This window comes from Cardiocondyla obscurior, linkage group LG05 (assembly GCF_019399895.1).
Source record: "Cardiocondyla obscurior isolate alpha-2009 linkage group LG05, Cobs3.1, whole genome shotgun sequence".
Taxonomy (NCBI): domain Eukaryota; kingdom Metazoa; phylum Arthropoda; class Insecta; order Hymenoptera; family Formicidae; genus Cardiocondyla; species Cardiocondyla obscurior.
The window spans coordinates 870,444-890,273 of NC_091868.1; the positions used below are offsets into that span (position 1 = coordinate 870,444).

A 19,830-nucleotide genomic window follows, 5' to 3' on the forward strand; every position below is an offset into this window, starting at 1 on the left:
CTCGCGGGTCTTCAATAGCTCCGACAAACTCGTATACTTGGAACGTCGATCGCTGTTACTTGAACTGCCACGGGTTAACGCTAGCTTACGAGGAAATTCTTCGCGTGCACGTCATTTACGAACACGTGTAGACATTTTTCGCGGCGGACGCAGCTCGCAATTTTTCTTATTCTCTTTCAACCAACGTATTTCTGTTGCAAGAATTGGTTACAATTTTTATGCAGCCTCGCGAATTGTCTGAGAAATTTGATACCTCGCTACGACGAAGCGGTCGCATCGAGATTAACATTCATACATCATAAATGTGTTGAATGCAAAAACATACGCGACAGAATGTATCTTTTTCTTCATCAATTAATCGACAGGCGGGATTATTAAAAGGATGGCTATTTAAATTCCATCATGTGGGCAGATATCAGATTTTTCATAGGTCGTGCATGAAAGGTTAAACTGTGCGAGTCTTTCATCGATAATCGGTTAAGCTCTTTAAATTCCAACCAATCAAGGTACCGTCTCCCGACGGTCCAAAAATCTGGAGCAAGGATTCGAGACACGTGGAACTAACTAATTAACGTAAGGATCAATTTCTATTGTTATCACAACGGACGAACGATCAAGCGTGTAAATTAAATATACGTGTAGTATGAAAAAGATAAGAACAATATTAAAATTAAAAGGAATAAATAAGATAATAAATTTGGAGAATAAAAATGCAATATTGGTTTCCGAGAGAGAAAGAGAAAATCCGTGAGTACTTGTTTAAATCGTAACGTCCCCGCTTTTGCGTTTTGCGCGCTTTTCATCGTTATCCCAACAGCATTTTTTGCCATCGACTTTCCAAATCGCCTTGTATATCAGAAATTGCGTTCGTAACAAAACTACATCGCGATTTGTTCGGACAGATTTTTAATTGAATTACGGGAGCAAACATTTTGTGCTGGTGGCTGCTACGATTACCACCGCAAGAACAAACGAACCTTAGCGAGAGGTAGAGATCGACGTGGATTATCAAATTACATAATCGAACAAACGTAAAAAACCATTGTCAAATTGAATATATGAAATATATGAAAATGCTTTTGTATACTTTTAATCAGAAAGAAATCATTAATATATATATTTTTATAGCATTCTTCGTATTTATTAATAGAGTTCTTATCACTTATCTGTTATTTAAATTAATAAAGTTATTGAAACTGTTCGGTTATGTCAACTTTATTTTGAACGCGCGCAGAAATAAATGCATTTTTTATATCTAAAGATTGCGGCCACTCTGAATGTCGATGAATATAACACTGTTTGGATATGTCGGTTTAATCTACCTAAGTGCCCTATATCACCGTGACTACTATTAAATGCGTGTTAAATCCACCATAAATGTACTAGGAATATTTCCGATATATCGTACCGTTTGAATACTCGTTCTCGTTAATTTATAATTTACAATATCATTAATCGCCTACTCGATGCCGCAGTAAAACGCAGATATTTACCGCCTTCGTTACTTTTTACCCGACTAGCAATAAACAACGGTATTACCCGCAAAACAGCAGCGGGTTTATCCCGTCTCTCCCCACAGATAATGAGAATAGTTAAAACACTTGGCCATTTGCGTATCTTTCATTGAGCTCCGCGTTTTCGCTTTTTACTTAAGCCCGGAAAATAATTATGTTTACCACTACTAATGGTGTTTGCGCACTAGCCAAACATTACGCATTTTTTTATTCTTTTTTATTCTTTTTTTAAATTTTTTTTTTTTTTTTTTTTTTTTTTCCCCGAAATTTTGTTCTCGTTTATCTCGATTTTCAAACAGACGACGCGAAACTCGCGAAAAATAGTTATTCCGGCCGGTGAAACATTGATTAATAATAATTCTGATGAAAAGCCTTTCACGGCGTGCTACCGCGAGCACTTTATTTTACAAGCGGTCAGTCGAAAGTTCTCTTCGGCGCTGGCATTTCATTTTCACTGCCGGCGAAAATAGTAATTTCAGCGACGTTAGAATTTTGTTTGTGGTAAAGATGAAATCATACCTGATGCATATATCAAGTTATATGTCGCGCATGGCCGTGTGTATACGCGGCGTACGGCTACGCGTGCATCCCGCTAAATTCCGTTTGTTCCTGACACATGATTTAGTTCGCGCTGTGCTAATATTAACTCGATATGGTATCCGGAGTGCCGACTCGCAAACGCCCAAGCGGCAAAATATCAATATTGAGCAACAACGCGATTTCGCGATGCTACCCTTTGACACGTGCTCCATTCCCCGAAGTGGGCGGCAAAGGATGAAAACTTTCCGGGACGCCTCGCGGTATCGATAAGAACTGATCGATGGAAGCGGCGTCCGATTTCCAGTTCAAGGTTGAGCGGCGAACCTACTCTCTTTTCCCTCGCTCGCCCGCATTCTTGCGACGACGCTGAGAAAATGGTAGATATTTTTCAGAATGTCTTCGAATCGAAATAATGGTGCTCGCTACCTTTCCACGAAATACATTTTCACGTACATTCTTAGGCAAGTATGCCATTCTTCATCGGGAAATAATAATTTAAATTGATTTCTCGTATCAGAGAACGGGACAATGGACGCGAATTTATTCCGATATTATACGGATTGAACGTAACATGGAACTATTTGATAAGAATTCTGATTGCGGAATTATTTCTTTACATAAATAATCGACTACAACGTGTAGCGGTAAATAGGTTTCAAGTACTCGGCACGTTTTTCAGAGTTTATTCGTCGACTTGAATGAGACTTTATCGCGCAAGAGAGGAGAAAAGTTCGGTCCGGCGAACGAAATAATTTCTCCGGTTGAAATTAGCGTCAGTGGGAAAAAGTTCTGGTAGATAGCTTGATAAGTCGCAGGGAGATAGTCGTTCAAATTAACTCGCTTGTTAAGTTTGACAGGATATTTAAATTACTCTACCGAATTGGAATTAAATCGTTCAAAAAGCGATTGCCATCTTATAAAATTTTCCAAGAAGATCCGAAAAAAAAAAAATTAAAATTTACCGTTCTACTGCATAATTATTTATGTTCTTATTGCCTTCTTAAAAAATTTTTATTTTCCATACACTTTTATTTTCTAATTTAACGTAATACTTATTTCGTTTTAAAATAAAAGAAGGCAGAACACGGGAGGGTGAGCATCTATATTCTACGGCACAGTTTATGAACTTTTGAGGCTTGCTTTCGCAAGAAAAATTTATTCTCATAATTCGTTATTCTCCGCAGAGGAAAAAATATTGCTCCCGATCATATCGGTACCTTTAATAACTATCGTTTCTCATCAACGGAAAATATCGAAGCAAAAATACAGAAAGAAAGTTGCTCGGTCTTTTTAATTAAATATCGTTTTCCCACGAAATCGTGCAATAAGTCGACTAGCAAAGTTATTTTATCTTCTCGGCATACCCAAACGGAACTACGGGAAGAAAATCATTTGTCGCCAGGAACGTGTCGGGCGGTTATATATATATTACATATATATTTTATATATATATTATATATATATATATATATATATATATATATATATGTAATATATATATAGTTCGCGCTGTGATACTCTTCGCGAACTTTACTCACTTTCCCCGAGCGACTAAAACTTTGATACGTTGCGCCTGCTTCGTGGGGTATAAAATATTTAATTGAAAGTAACTCTGCTTTTTCAATATCAATCGGCTGTTTCAACTGAATCCGACCAATGAGTATCCTTTTTCATTAAATCCGCGATCGGTCAAAACTTAAATTTATTCGTTGTTTATTTCGCGATCCGAATATAATTATATTTAGTTTGACAAATTATTTGCAGTAAGAACATTTTTATCTCCATTAATTGAAATGTGATCGGCAGTGCTCTAACCACTCGAACGAGAACAGTTGGCTAATCGTCTCATTTGCGAGGCCCTGTCGGACGGATACGTTGAAAGTGGTATTACGCCGTGAAAAATGCTCTCGATCGATTTTTATTCCGCTATTTTACACTTTAAATTGAAATCGGCGGTATTAACTGACACGCGGCAGAGATCCACGCGTCACTGATTGAATCGCGAATAACGAATAACGAGAGATGGAACATCAGCATCCAACGACGGGATAATCGGTCTGAAATGGCGGTTAAATAAGTTTATAAGCCGATCACAGCCGTCCTCGACGACATGGACCATTCACGCTCAAGTTTCGCCTCCAGTTAGATGGAGGCGAAGTAGATGAAGTCGCCGCGTGTAAGGAGCGCCGGCAGATAATTAAAATAACCAAGGTCGGATTAATTAGACACGCCATTAGGTACGTTTTCACCTAGCCTTGCTGTCTATAGGAACAGATCCTCGCTAAAGCGAGAACGCTGCTCTAGCGTGGCACGCCACAATATTTTATCGCTTTACTTCCGCCTGACCGTTTTACGTTAATTGTCTTTCCTTGGTCAACGTAATAAACCAGTAGGCAGGATAAAATAGAAAGGCATTAAATACACTACCATTAGGATTTTAAAACTGTCCAAACTGTAGAAATCGACGAAACAGAAAATCTCGTGTGACTTTTAACGGAAGCGAAAGGAGTGCAGAGGGAATGAGAAAGAGGAAAAGTAGAATCTTTGAAAGTCATTATCTGTATGCGTGGCATCATATCGACTATACGCGTAATTTTCTTTAGTTCGCATAAATTTGCATATTATTATTAGAAAAATTATCTGAAATTATTTAAAATAAAGGGCGAAATCATTTTTTTTCTTTTACCCGAGCTACTTTGTTATGCACCAGCAAAACGACTGAATGTTAATTACGGAAAATTATCACAGAATTATGAATTTCCTAACGTTTAAACGAATTTATCAAGGCAGAAACAACGGCAAAGAAATTTCTTTTTGCTCTCTTTTTTCTTTCTCTCTCTTTTTTTCTTAGAAATTGCCAGTCATTAATAACTGCTTAACAAAATCGAGACCGAGCGACGCTGCAAACATCCGTAAATTTGTGCAAATTACATAAATATAAAGCCGCTTATATTTTTCTCCGCCTTCATTAGCGTTACGCTTAATTAACCATAAATGCATACTCCACGTATTCTATTGATATAATATAACCATAATCAGATTTGACGCATTCACCATTCCGCATATCGCTCGGCGGTTTCGCGCACTAGAAACGTAGATCAAGGAATCGCTTGATTTCTCATTAATTATCTAAGTGGTCCTTCCGCAACCGATAATTATCCCGAACGCCCGATGAGGAAAAAAAAATCCTTAGAGAGAGATAAGAGAAAAGGACGGGAATCGATTATCTGTCGACGGAAACGAGCGGCAAGGCTAAAAAAAAAAAAAAAAAAAAAAAAATAGAGAGAAAGAAAGAAAAAAGAAATAAAAAAAAGTAAAAAAAAAGTTCGCTTTTACTGCGAGCTCGTGGCGAGTGAAACCGGTGATGTAAAATACCTTATGGCGCGCGGTCGAACTTCTCACATTGGTCTGTGATGCGTGCAGGCTCTGACAAGCAAGTTATGCCCGAGTTTATGCTAGTTGGACAACCTCAAATTCAGCATCATCCCATATTCAAGAGCGCGAATATTCAGCTATGACAGTTCCAAACATTAAGTGCAAGAACTATCGCACCCGCGGTCTACATGACGTTACCGAGTTTTATTCAATCAGGCATCCGCGTGTGGTTTTCGCTGCGCAGTTTCCCGAAAAGATATCTGTTACAGCTCGATGATTATATATAAGGCAGTTTAGGAGAGATCGCAAACTTTATGAAACATATATTTTCTTTAATACAAAGTACATTTATATTCGTGGTAATTAAGCGACTTTTCCATGTTTTTCTTTAGAAACACCTTACAATTTAATTTCAGAAAAACGTGTTATATTACGAATTTCTTTTTTTTTTTTTTACACATGCCTGTTAAAAGTTACGGATAAGATAAACTGATTTTCCATACACGTCGAATAAGCTGCCGGATTTTTTTTCAAATTTGTGTCAAGGATTAAATTACTTTAATTAATGCGAAACTTTTATTATTTTTGCCGCATTCTATGCTCGTTCGACGGCATATTCGTTGTCGCTAACGAACACAGTAACTACGATCGCATCGGTCTCAATCAAGGTGCTAAATGCATTACGGCTGCTCTGAATCAGCGTACTAATCCGATACTGCATTGTTCGGCTATAATGCAGTAGATGCGGAATATCATAGTCGGTCGAGCAGCAATACGCGCGTCTCGTACTTATTCTTTACGCGGAAGACAAGTATCTCTTTTAGAAAGAAGAAACAAAAATAATGTGTCCCACATATCTAAGTACACGTGTAACGTCGGCATATATGATTTTAAGAGCCTCCGTTTAATTTAACTTAATTTATATTTAGAATCGCTGAAAGTACATTCGCTCTCAAGAGCGACAGTTAAATTTTACTGCGGGGGGAAAAAACTTGGGCGCCTTTATGTAGCCTTCCGTATATTCGCGTGCAGTTTATGAATATTTAAAAATAGTTATTTGGAAAACGTATAAAAACCCAGTTGTGCGAAGAAGAGAGGGACTTGAAACTTTCCAACGAGTCCTAATAAAATATATGTATAATACCAAGTAAAGTTGAAATGTAAAATATAATACGTTGAGCCCAGTGTACGCTTTCAGCCATTTCAAATACGATCGCAGGATAGTTTTTTTTCCCCCCTTTTTTTCTTAATTTTATCGGCCACATTATTTTTTGTTTTAAAAGGAACACTCTTTAATTTCAATATAAAGATTTTTTTTTTATGACCGTCGACAACTTGGAAAAAGTACGTTAATCAGCTGAAGCTAGTCGAGAACGCATCGAAATGGTAGAAATAGGACGGGAGTTTAACTGTAATTAAATCGGTTGTGCGAAAACCGATAATTTCTCTCTTTTGCGACCCGCTTCTTTAATTATCTTTTTAATTTCAAAATGCCGGAACAGCTCTTATCGCAGGCGTCGGGGGAAAAAAAAAAACGCGACGTTCTCTAAGAGGAAAATTTACGCCGCTATGGGGCGGTGTTACTTCTTGCGCGGCGTTAATGGGAAAATTCAGATAATGCGACGTGTCCGCAGAGATAATTAAGTTTTAAGAATCGCTGTAAAAGCACGAAGAACACGTGCCCGTAATCGCGCGCGTGCTTGTTAGTTGTTGGAGGTACGTAGAAGCCGCGAAATTAATAAAACAATCGCTTGAGAATTATGAAGGCGAGAATTTATCTCGCGGTTAATGCGAGGTTCAACTTCAGGTTTGCTTTTTCGGGTGTAACTATCGCCAGCGAGTCGTGTAAATTATATATTTCGCATATTAAAACCCGCTGCATAAACGTTCCTAAAATTCGATCTGTAGACCTGGATCCAATAATAATTCATTTACCGGCCAATTACGAAAACGCGACGTTTTACTCGTGTAAAATAAATTTTTCGCTCGCAGCAATTGCCGTCCACATTTTATCGTGGTTCTTTAATTAACATAACGTGTTCCAATAAAGTAATTCCCCCCTTTTTATTTTTTTTCAAGGATGCTTCACGGTTTTCGATAACAATTTGTAATCTGCAATAATGCATAACTGTCAAACACGAGCGATTTGCTTTTTATTTACCCGCGTCATCTAATCTGCATCTTACGGCGAGAGCATTATATCGTATCGTTATTTTATACAGGTGTTCCGTGATAACCCAGTTGTTCGCGCTATGACGTCATAAAGCTGGCCGATAAACGATACCGGCAACGAGAATACGAACGGGCAGCGGTGTTCTGAATAAAACGAGATAATGCTCTCAATATGAAGCATCGACCGGAAAGTTGCTGCGCGTGTCGATTTAGCCGTAGAAACTGTTGTAATTCCACGGGAAATGGTACTTTGTTATTCTCACTTCTCCCAAATCCGCTCGAGTGAACCCCTTCCTATCGCGGCCGAGGTGCGCACGTATCACGAAATGCCTAATTAATTAATGCAATTAGATCGGTAATCACGTTCCGTCCGCCAAGACTGACGTCGGAAACGTCCGTTCGGCGCTGAAAAGTCATCGGGCTCTCCCTCGGATCTCGCGGGAATACATTTCGCCGCGATTCGATTTGCGTTACGTCGGAAGATTAAATAGAATGAAACGCTTCACCCGCCCCGTCTCTCAGACGGGGACAGTCGCATTTCGTATCAGAGATCGATAAAGATGTTGTCGCGGCCATATTTATTGGCGAGGTGATGCATAAATTTTTGCCGTGCTCTCTAAAAAGTGGAATCTGCGCGAGAAGCGAGAAACAGACGTCGAGGGCAGGTCGGGAGTGAAAAGAGAGGAACCGTCGGGGGAGGGGAGGTCGGGCGAAGGCACCGGCAAAAAGGAGATCCCGCGGGGGAACTCTCGCCGAGATACTCTCGCGCGCCTGCATAATCCGCAATAAATTTCAATGGGTGCCAAAACACTTCCATCCCATTTTCCGCCGCCGCGCCGCGCCGTGCGACTTATCATGCGCCCGAATATCTGCGTCGGAGTTACACGCCGGCCGATTTATCTTCCCACGTTCCTCGAGAGCGGCAGCTATGACCGCGGACGGAAGGTACGTTGCGGTTCTCCCTCATCCACTAAGCGGTTAGATATATTTCCGAAATATTCGGCCAGTTCGTCCGGTCGTGGTGATTTCTCTCTCGGCGAGGTTAAGACCCGCTGCACTTATTGTAGGCATCGGTTATAGAGGACGACCGATAACGATAACGGGCGAGAAAGAGAGAAATTTAGTCCTGCGTGTGCAAAAATTAAGAAGCGCGTATTACAAACGCGCGCGAGCAGTGAATTTCGAATGGTTTTCCGCGCGACGCGACGATCCGCGGATCTGCGTGGAATGCGCGCGATGTGCTGTATGTCACATATATTTTTTCATACAGACAATTTTCATTCCACTTGGCGGCTAGCTGATCTCGACATCTGTCGCAATTCAGATAAATGGAGATTGTGCGAAATTATCGTGTTCGACTTTGCCCGTTAACGAAACGTTAATTTGTGCACGAAAGGCCAGCGATATTGATTTGTTTAATAACTCCGTGCACACGTACGCCTCGTGCGTTACATCGATAGCGCGTTGATTAAAGCTGTTGCGTAATTATTTTGCTATCTGGTATTTGACGTTCGCGTTCAACAGAAGACACATGACGAATTTAATATCGCGGCGTTCGTGTGCGAGCGCATACAGCGAATTGCCATCAATTATCATCATTTTTCGGAGCGATCGGTACGAAATCCCAATTTCAATAAGCGGCCGGAAAATTAATTTACATGTAATACATGCATAATCAAATAGTACTGGCGATACGGTGACAACATGCGAGAATAAATGTGTTAATGTTTAACAATAATAGTAATAATAATAATAAAGTGGAGTACGTATCCTTTGAAAGGTACGTAACTATTGTGCATTACGAGGTAAACCGCTGACCAAAAATTTATACACTAATTTCACCATTGACTGGTGTTACATACGACAGTATTCGTAATACGCTATTAAATTAATTACTGATTTTACCGGGCGCTACTGCAGCTGTTTTTTTTTCTTTTTTTTTTTTCCTTTTCTTTTTCGTTTTTTCAACACGAGCAGTTTCAAAAGTTGATTGATTACGTTGTATATAGATTATGCGATCGATGCCACGGTTCAAGCAAATCGATAAAAAAGAATTTCATCCAATTAACATCCGTTAGCTCTTACCGGTTATATGAACGGCGAAGTTCAACGAGATATTTTTGCAGACGTAAAATTTTCTCTAATGCCGCTTTTAACCTGCTTTTTCCGCTGAAGAACGAGCGCCACTTGTAATTGCCGGAAGTGTTAATCCAATCCATTTCGATCTACAAGCACGTACATCGCAGGCATGAGAGAAGGGCGAATGCCGAGGTATCGGCTATCGGCCATTAACCGACACTTAATGCCGCCGAGAATGTCGTAACCGTAAAGATATTTGACTTTTCTTCCGATCGGTCTAATCGTCGCGCTTCGCTTTCGAAATCTTCCTGTAAACAGCCCTCTGTCTTTTAACGGAGCCAAATTAGACGGCTAAAGGTGGAAAATTTCTCTGGGGAGGAAACACCGCGGCGATTAACGCACTTACCGTATGCGCGTATAGTAATTATCGCGTTTGACTAAACAAGTTTCGCGGATATAATTATTGCAGATTTATGCGCGCCTGCGATACGTCGCGTCCTCGGGTGTGCTCGCTCGTTTATTATTCATTGGATCGGCTATTGTATTTTATTTGCATTATTTTGCCATTACGATGAATCTGCGCAAAGATAGAAAGGGATAATTTTAATTACAATAATTATACGTGTAAACTAATCTCCTCGATCGGCCTACATCGCATGGACGTTGCTCATTGATGTTAAATGTCACACGGTATTAAACTTAACGGGGCGATATAAACGACAGATATAGAAAACGATATGCATAAATATGCATAAGCGTCATAAAGCAGGTTCTAACTCGGGATCAGAGGGTTTCACGAAGCGGCGGAGAGGAGGAGGGGAGGGGGGGAGGGAGAAGGGATTTGCTTGATGATGTCATCGAGCGAAGGGAACCAAAAATCGAGTTGTTTCAACGACGAGCGCGATATTGACAAAATAAATTATTCATTCGGTCAGATTGCTGCCGTTATGACGGCACGTAATCTCGAACCGTAAATCGGCAAAAATTCTATTATTAAGTAATCACCGATTGAGCGGCAAATATTTTGGTCGCGTTAATAAGAATAACAAAATCGCAGCGAGGAGAAACGCCGAGCTTTGATAATGATACTCTATTTCATTGGTAAAAAGCGCGAGTATTTGCAAAGAGTAATACGAAATACCTTTGTCAATAAAGCGCCTGGTGATGAAACCCCCGGCTCGCGGTTGCCTTCCGAGCTGCTCTCAATCGAGTTTCGTTCCACCTGAATCGCCGATTGCATTCCACGCCACTTTTGCTTCTTTGAACGCCAAGTTAATAAGCAGCCGTTCGATTTCGTTTCCCCAATCCGGACGCCGCGGCGCGCGGCGCGTAAGAGAAGCAGCATGTCGATATCGGACGAAATTAGTTTACCGTCGTCATTTACTTGTAATTTATGAGAAAATTTCTCCCGATATTCCGCAAATTGCGAAAAACAGTACAAAAGTTCTAGTCTGCACGGTAAGATAATAACTTTCCGCGTTGTTGAATAAACTTGAAAAGATTGCCGAGGTAAGCGGCGAGTTCAGACCGGGTAAACTGTCAGTTAACAATTTGTTGTTTAAAAAAAAAAAAAAAAAAGAAGAACTTTTACCCTCCTTCTTTTTTACAATAACTTGACGGACTGTGTCACCGCGAATTGTTGCGAGTCGCCGGTATAAAAGCCGATCGGCGCTGAAATGCACCGACCGGATAATTGCATTAGATCATTTTCGTTCTGCAAACGCAAACATCGAGGGGCAATGCGAGAAAGGCGCGCCAGGCATCAAACGAGGGTTAATTCCATCCCCCTCGGCTTCGATTAAACGAATTGCAAGAGCCGGACGTTTCGAGTGCGCGAGATCGATCTTTCCGCGCGATGTTAAAGGGCATAGCTCCCTTCGTACGCTGTTTAACTCGGCAAGAACGGCAAACAGCGGCCGTGGACTAACCGCGGCGCTCTCGAAAAGGCAGCATCCACTTGCCCCGAAAATGACCGTACCTCATTCCGCGCTCCAGCCCTCGTTTTTTTCCCAGCCCTTTCGCCCCCTCCCCCCTCCCTCCCTGCCTCGCTCGCTCTCTTTTTCTCGGTCAGGAGAGTAACTTGACGTAACAACGTACACGTGCGCAACACACGTACCTACTTTTGTTACTGCACATCCCCGTTCATCTCGTCGCTGACGGCTCGCGATGCGCGACGACGTCGCTGGAGCGCCGCGTGGAAGGGATCGACGTTGGTCGTCGATCTTCTTTCGGATCGTCTTTCGTAGAATCGGCACCTTGATTCACAAATCACTGGCACTCTTCACGACAGACTTGCGCGCGTATCGGCCGGAACGGATCGGCACACTCGCGGGCGTAGAACCTCTTTATCGATGCACTTAAAGTCGCGCTCGACCGGCTCGCGAACGAGGAGAAATCCTAAACGGCCTAGGCGTCTGTGTGCTAAGCTATCGGCGGTCGATCGCGCTTCTAATTTCGCAGCGAGTGGCAGTTTCGGCTGGCTGTTGCTCTCGTCGTACAAGATCGTCAGTTGCCCGTGACTCGCGTAGCCGGCGGACAAAGTAACGCGATCAAACGGCCAGTGCCGTTGAAGCACGTAACGCTTAATGAGCCGCGATTACACGCGTTCCTGTATGTACGATATCGGACAGGCGCAAGCCGGAACTTGAGGCGTCAGATGCATCGGCAATCGAATTGTCGCGAGCAATTGTTTGCGATGGTTCGCTTAATGCCATGCACGTGCCGACGCGCGCGGCGTCACTCGCTCCCGTCACGATCAAGCGATCGGTTGATCATCGATCGTCACCGGCAGGCCGTTTCTTTTTCTTTTTTTTTTTTTTTTTTTCAGGATAAGCTATTACTTTTTCTGTCGCACAATTTGACGCAACGTTTAACGTTCCATTCTTGAGTCAATTCGGTAACATTAAGACTTGTTTACGCTTAGATTCCGTCGTAAGATCGTCTCGATATCGCGACACACACGACGACGTCCGGTCGCACAATCGACTTCACCGCCGGGCGAGATATTTTGAACCTATGCGGCTCGTAGGTATTCCGGGTGTTTGGTCGCTTAATTAAATTCTCCGGCGAATATCGTGCGTACTTGGTCTGTAGACACGTTATTGACTGCAGTGCCTTCTTCCGACCGGCAGACCTCTTTCCAGGATGCCTCGTAAAACGCGTAGTTTTATTGTGCAACGTACTTCATGCCCGAGCAATCGCAGCTTCTGGCACAATTTTCCAAACTCCCTCCTTTCATGAAGCACTAATTCTCGCGATTCAATCTACCCTGAGTATCCTCGATCTTCCCCGGGCTTTCTCTCCCGTGCTTTTCGAATTTTCGCTCGCTCGCGTCACCACAAAGCCATCCCCCTTTTCAAATAAACTGCGGCATCCCGAGTAAACGTAAAATTAACGTGCACCGTAACGTCCGGCTGCTCGATATTTTATTTAAAAGTCGTCACATTCGGCAAAAATTCACCGTCTGTCGTTCACGGCATTGTACCGCCGTGATTCGAAGAGCATCCACAGTTTCTCATTCTACGCGAGTCGCATGCTCGACGTGAAACAGCAGCTTTTAATCATCCATTAGAGTGTCATCGCTCAATGACGTATACGGGTCAGCGTCGACCCCATGGTGTTCCATTCGCATGAACCACGTTTCACGCAACGGGCATTCGTGACCCATCAGCGAAAACTCACACTAACATGGCGCACGAAATTTTTAGCATCCCCCAAGTTCACGGCTCTTTGTCACTGTGCACTCGACGCCACGAGCCCCTCCTCGTCCCCCTGCGCTCTGCATTTTAATTACGATTGCAAAGAATCACCGATAATGACCGACTCGAGCGGCGATCGCAAACGCCGCGTCGGCAGAATTTCTAGCGCGATTCTCAATCTTGATCCGCGTTTGTCGCATTCAACTGTACCTTCCAACAACGATTCTCCCTGGGTATCGCCGTCAACTACCCTCGCCTACCACCCTCGCGCCTTTAATGGCAACCGACGATGAACGGTGGTCGCCCACGTCAACCAGTGACACGCTCACGAAGCCTCTATCGTCGTCGTCGTGGAGAGTAATTCTGACGCGTTGCGCTTTCACCACGTTGTTCTACTGCCGTTCGGTGGCCATCGCCGACGGTTTCTGCGTGCTACCGTCGAACGTGCACGCTGCCCGCGGTAAGCGGCACTCGCGTGTTCAAGTCACTCTCTCTGCCGGTCACTCGCCCGGTCGTTTGTTCGCGCGCGTGCGAAGCGACGTGTCACGCTGGCGGAATTCCAGACTGGAATATGGGTTAAAACGTCGCCGGTGCGAAACGCGCGCCGCAACGCGGACACCCGGGAACATCGGACAAAGACGGAGAGAACAAGAAACGGAGTGAGACAGGGGTGGAAGAGAGGAAGAGAGAGTGATTCGCCGGTTTCTCCTCCTTCGTTGCCCGGGGAGCGGCTATGGCGGCGGCCTGGCTCTCACTGCTGCTTCCCTCGACGTGGGGCGACTCGCGGGGGTTGGTTACGCGAGGGGTAAGGGGATACGATTATCTCGCAGCATCCCCTAGCGCGCAGGACCAATCCGCACGGAACCGGCGCTTGACGACGGCGGAGGGTGTGCGTTGCGTTAGTCGGTGAGAGAGAGACAGAGAGAGTGAGAGAGACACAGAGAGAGAAAGAGAGAGAGAGAGAAAGAGCCAGAGCATAGAAAGGGTGGTAGATAAAGCGAGAGAATAATGCTAGGAGAAAGAAGGCACGGCGCAAAGAGTGACGTCGAAGAGAGACACCTGGGGCGCTTGCGGGTGGAGAAAGAAAGACAGGAGAGGTTTGCGAAGCATAAACGAACGCTCGATGGTTGAAGCGAGACAACGGCATGCCGAGAAAGTAGACGAGACAGGGGTGAATCGGGTGAAAGAGGAAAGGCGAAAAAGTGCGTGTTGAAGCGAGACGAAGACAAAGCGAAAGCGTTGATAAAACAAAGGTAGTTGACGAAGAAAGACGATAGAAGCGGGCGTAGTTTAGAGCGAGATGAGAAGCAAGGACTTCTCCCGAGCGAGCATGTAGCGTGAACGAAAGGGAAAGAGCGATAGAGACAGCGAAAGACCGGGGTGGTTGTTGGAAAAACGTGTCGATCAAACAAGGACGGATACGAGCACGAGGGGAGCCGACAACGCGAACCGCGGATCGAACAAAGGAAGACAGTGTCTTTCCGGAAGATACAGCTTGCCGCGCGTCGCGGAGATCCGGTCGGCACACAAAGCGTAAAAAAGTTGGCCGGATAAAGAGACGAGACGGTACACCTTGCGGGGATCTAAATAGACAGCGACGACTTGTACGCCGAGCATACTCTACGTGTCACGAGGCTTCGGAATCGCGATAGAATGTAGACCGTGCGCGAAAACGATCGTAACGATGCGAAAGGTCCCGACCGGTTTCTCGCTCCGGAAGAAGCTGCGCAGCGACGTGAAAAAGCCCGTGGCGACTACTGTAACGCTACCATAAGAGGAACGCGATCAGGTGGAAACCGAAAGGGTTGACGCGTTCTGACGCGATCGTGTCAGGAGCCATCGAAAATTCCGGGGTGAGAGGTCGGGATGAAAAATGGGAAAAGTGCTCTGCATTATCGTGCGTGGTCTGATTTGGTAAAAAAGATTTAAAAGTCTCTTAGAGTTTTCTTAGAACGAAGAAGATGAGGTTACATGTTTTATTAACCGGCTATATTCTGGCTTGCATTTACGTGTTTTTATTTTTTTTAATTTTTTTTTTTTTTTTTTTTTTTTTATGGCTAAATAAAATATAATGATTTTATACTTGCGCAAGGTTTTAACTTTGGAATTAATTATTTATAAATGTATCTTTAAGAACGAGCCTGCATTTGAAAAAGCCGATAAGCAGCAGAGTTAAAACATAAAATATACATGACGTTGCAATCTTTTAATTTCATATCGGAGAAAAAGCGAGACAATCTCAGTAGAGTAGTCAATATCAAGGCCGACGCTTTCCCTCGCGGCCGCTTATATCGCGCTTTCCTTGATTATGCGTTTATAATCGAGTCTAAGCACCCTTAATGTTTAAACCCTAATCTATGTAGCTTAATATAACTCAAGGGCTTACATGAAGGGTTGTCTATATCCAAGTTCGCGCGGATACCTTCGTCTTACTATGGACACGACAGGGTGAATCAGGAGTAGAGAAGGGATCGAACTGTTCGCGATCAAGAAAATCCGTAGAAAAGCGTCTACGATGATGCATCGTTGGCCGAGGGTTGTATCACTTGAATCGACTTATAAAATATTCATGAGGAAAGTTTTATCGGTGGAATCGCACGAGAGAAGCTGACTCGAGTATGAAAGTGTCGTTAGGGACGCTCACCTGTCCCTTTTTTTCTCTTTGAATTTGCTCCCTTCTCTCGCCGTTTTGGTGGCATGTCGGTAAAATTTCTATGTGCGCTCGCACAAACTTATTAGGGTATGTGAAATTAGCGCCCGTTCTTCAAATCGTTTTTTAGAGAGACTTCTCGCCGGAATTCTTATTACGGCAAATATAATCTAATAATTTTCTTGCGTATCGAAATATCAGACGATTGAGGCGAATTAATTAGAAATTTATACTAATTATGAATACGTGTGACACTTAAATATTATAAAAACGTGTTAACGTTAAACATAATTTTTTAAATATTATCGCCAGGAGCTTTATTGCTATTTAAAACATGTTAAATATGTATGTGCACAAAATTCAAATAAGAAACAGCTCTCGCTGGAATTTAATTTCTTCACGCAATGTTCGCTTAATGATAAAGTGAAAAATGAGATCAAAATGAAAGGGGATTAATATAGAATAAAAGCAAACTGCATTTGTACACTCACTTGTAGGTTTATTTTCGAGTACAAGGTAAATAAAATGAATGATCTCTCCGCGCGTGGAACGCAACTCTCGAGAAGACAATATTATTGTTAGCACCGAGCGACGGCGGAAGCAATTATCTCTCGGCACTCGCGTTTTTCACAAGTCGGGGGAAACTCCTGCGTTCGCGTAACCGTGTTAAAAGAATGAAAAAAAAGAAAAAAAAAAGAAGAAAAGAAACGAAAAAAAGAAAAAGCGAATTAATCTATTACATTTACTTTGCCGTCTCCAGACACAATCTGAGAAAGCCCGAGAGATGGAAAGAAATTCTCAATTTCGTTCAATTCAAATTTTTGATAATTCCAAAATGTTATTTCGCACGTAAGTGAAATGTTATCCCGACGTAGTACACGTCAGATCGCGTTCGAAATGAATTACCGCTCAGACAAAGTTTCCGCGATGCGATGCACCCCGTTAGTTACAGACTATCTACATATGTTAACTAGGTGAATGATCGCCTGGCGTTATAGTGAGCTAAGAATTCTGCACTACAAACAACAGCACTAATCCTTACGTAAAGGACACTTAACCGTGTCTGTATCTTCGCGCGAGCGATCCATCAAGCGCCCGTGGTAATTAACGAGCGACCGGTGAGCTTGTCTCCGATCGTCGACGACTAACCTGCCGATCGATTAATCATACATCCCGTCCCAATTATATCGCGCGCCACGCCGAGTATATTGTCTAGGGTGGGTTCATTTTTCAGCTGAGCGTGGGACAGGAACCGAACCGAATTCATCGATCGCGTGTCGTCGAGCATCGCGCTTCGCAATTAGGGACTACTCGCTAAGTACACAGAAACGGCGAATGATGGGTGGGACGAAGAGCACGGCGAAGAGCTCGCAAATGCTTGGCTTTATGCGCACGTACAATCGTTTCCAATGTTCGATTTGCGCTGCTCCCTTTTTAGAACGTGAATCGAGACCATGATGCGCTTCACCGAAGGGCTCTTGTGCTCTGATGTTGTAGAGAAGTATTACCTCTTTTAGGTCTGTAAACGCAGCGTACAGCCGCGCTGACGATCGACAGTAATCGTATAATTGTCATCTCTGAATGCGCCGACGTTTCGAAGTTGCTTACCGCGCGTTATCTTCTGTTATTTTTACAAACACGTAATATATAATATAATATAAAATACGAAAGAGATATAATATTTACTATATACAATGCGATTATTTTTTGATTAATTCGAGATTGATTAATTGATATAAGGGCGTTTTGACGCGCATTAAAGGCGACCACCGGTGGTCTCCGCAGAAACATATCGTATTAATAACTTCGACGACTTCCGATTTATTCATGAAATGGCGAAAATACGTTCTCCAACTCCCGCATTGTTACATTTTCCCTTGGCCACCAGCGCGTTCGCGGGGAAGCTTCTTTCCCGGAGGCTATCCATTACGGGGAGAATTACAGGTAGTTAGAAGCAGTTCTCATTGTAACCGTCGCATCAATAATCCCTGGCTAGGACTCGATCACCGAGAGACAACCACCTCTCAGCGCGTTCTAAGAATACCCCGCCACCCCTTTCTAAAGAGAAACCTGTGCTCTTGATTAAGGCCACCCCTTTCCGTTGTTTTTCTTCAACGCCATTGTAAACAGTACCTTAACAAACAGCCACGTCCCGTCCATCCCAGAAATATCGAAGGTATCGATGAGGCTGATCGCGCCGTATCGGCCTCAAGGGTGATCAGGAGCAGCGCGAAGCGTCCAAAAATAGGAAGTGTGAAATATAACGTCGCAGTTAGATTGACTCAATTAAAAAAAAAAAAATAAAAAAAATATATATATATATTTTTTTTTTCTTTTTTTTTTTTAATTTTTACCACTTGTCTCGTACTTTAAGGCGAAAGCTTTTCTCTACTTCATTCAAACAGAGCACTTGCTTTTCTTTCATCCACTAGGGCTCATTGTCTTTATATCCCGCTCCATATAAATTACAAAAGGTATGAAAATTCTGCGGATATTATAATTCCCGCTTTATCTTTAATACGGAAGGAAGGAAGGAAGTTTTATTTTAAGAAGTAGCAATTTTCTAAAACGATCCCGCTCCGTTAGCGTAATCGCGTTTAACGCGACAGATATATTCTTAAATCGCCAGTCGGTGGAGGATCGGTCGTCATTCCGCGAAACTTTTCCGTGTACTTAACGTCGCGCGGTAAACGCGCAGGTGTGCCAAGGCGTTCGCGTACGTAAATGGGAATCGACCTGGCGTCTCGGCGCCGCCGATTCGTTTGATTTGTCGCGGTGCGATCAGCGCCGATAGTGAGTAATCGGTGATAAAGCCGACGCGTACGGGCGAGTTAAAATGAAAAAGCTCATACGTGCGATTCAAGAAAGTTCGTCGGTGGATGACGTGTCGTCGCCCGGCGGTAAGAAACCACTCGAGCGAGTCCGCCAAGTCCGACTGCAAAACGCGAAAAAAGTACATTTTCTCCGCTTCACCTGCACACTCGCCTTAGATTTTTCCCTTCAATTCGGCTATATGGACGAATCAATTTATTACATTGTCGGGATAAAGCAGTCGAAGCTCTCAACGTGAGTATCTTCCGGATACTTCGAAATTCGTCTGGATTTGCGCATGCACTTTCGAAACTATAAGAGACTCACTTTGAATTACGCCCACATTTATTTCAATACGTTTCTTCTGCTCTTTTATTCTTAATTTGAAAGACGTACTTCGTAGATTTGCAATCGATTCGCATTTATTAAAAAAGTTTCCACTGTCGGGGAGCTGCGAGAGCGACGTGGAATAAATGCATATTTTTCTGTTTACCTATCAGCGATATTCGCGTACTTGTCGGAAAACGTAACCCGTCGTTTTCCTAGCGGCGTAAATACAATTTTGTAATTAAAAGAAAGGGGAATATCTGCATAAAAGCGAATTGAGTTACTGCATTACTGTATTTTTTTTTAGCTTTGTTAATTTTTTATGACTAAATTTTTGGTATATAATAATATCATCACTTTTGTTTTACTTCTCTTGACCTAGTTTTCTTTTTTTTTTTTTTTTTTTCGTTAGGCGCGTCGGAATAATGTTTGTCTCCCTTTTCTTTTACATTTGCAGACTACGCCTCATGAAACGAGTATTTATCTTGCATGCTCTAGCGACGGGTATAATACGCTCGCACGAAATCGATATTTATGAATAAGGCATTCAACTCTCGCTCGGACGATGATGAGAGACCAATACAGAAGTCCCCGTGGTACTTGATAGCGGCTCGAAGCTGCTATCTCGATGCTTTCCCTCTTGCCTATTACACGAGAGAACGTT

The 19,830-nt window shown here is 43.0% G+C and overlaps 1 protein-coding gene across 7 annotated transcripts in view; it reads right to left on the reverse strand.

Moving 5' to 3' along the window:
- LOC139102746 (cyclic nucleotide-gated channel alpha-3) overlaps positions 1–14,140 on the reverse strand; it is a 136,124-nt gene extending 121,984 nt beyond the window's left edge. For 4 of the 7 annotated variants that reach the window (XM_070656869.1, XM_070656865.1, XM_070656866.1 and 1 more), the window contains exon 1: positions 11,797–14,140. The gene's annotated coding sequence lies outside the window, so the exon portion shown is untranslated. The remainder of the gene's footprint in view (positions 1–11,796) is intronic. The other 3 variants (XM_070656868.1, XM_070656870.1, XM_070656864.1) reach the window with 2 other exon arrangements.
- Between the last annotated feature and the right edge of the window lie 5,690 nt (positions 14,141–19,830).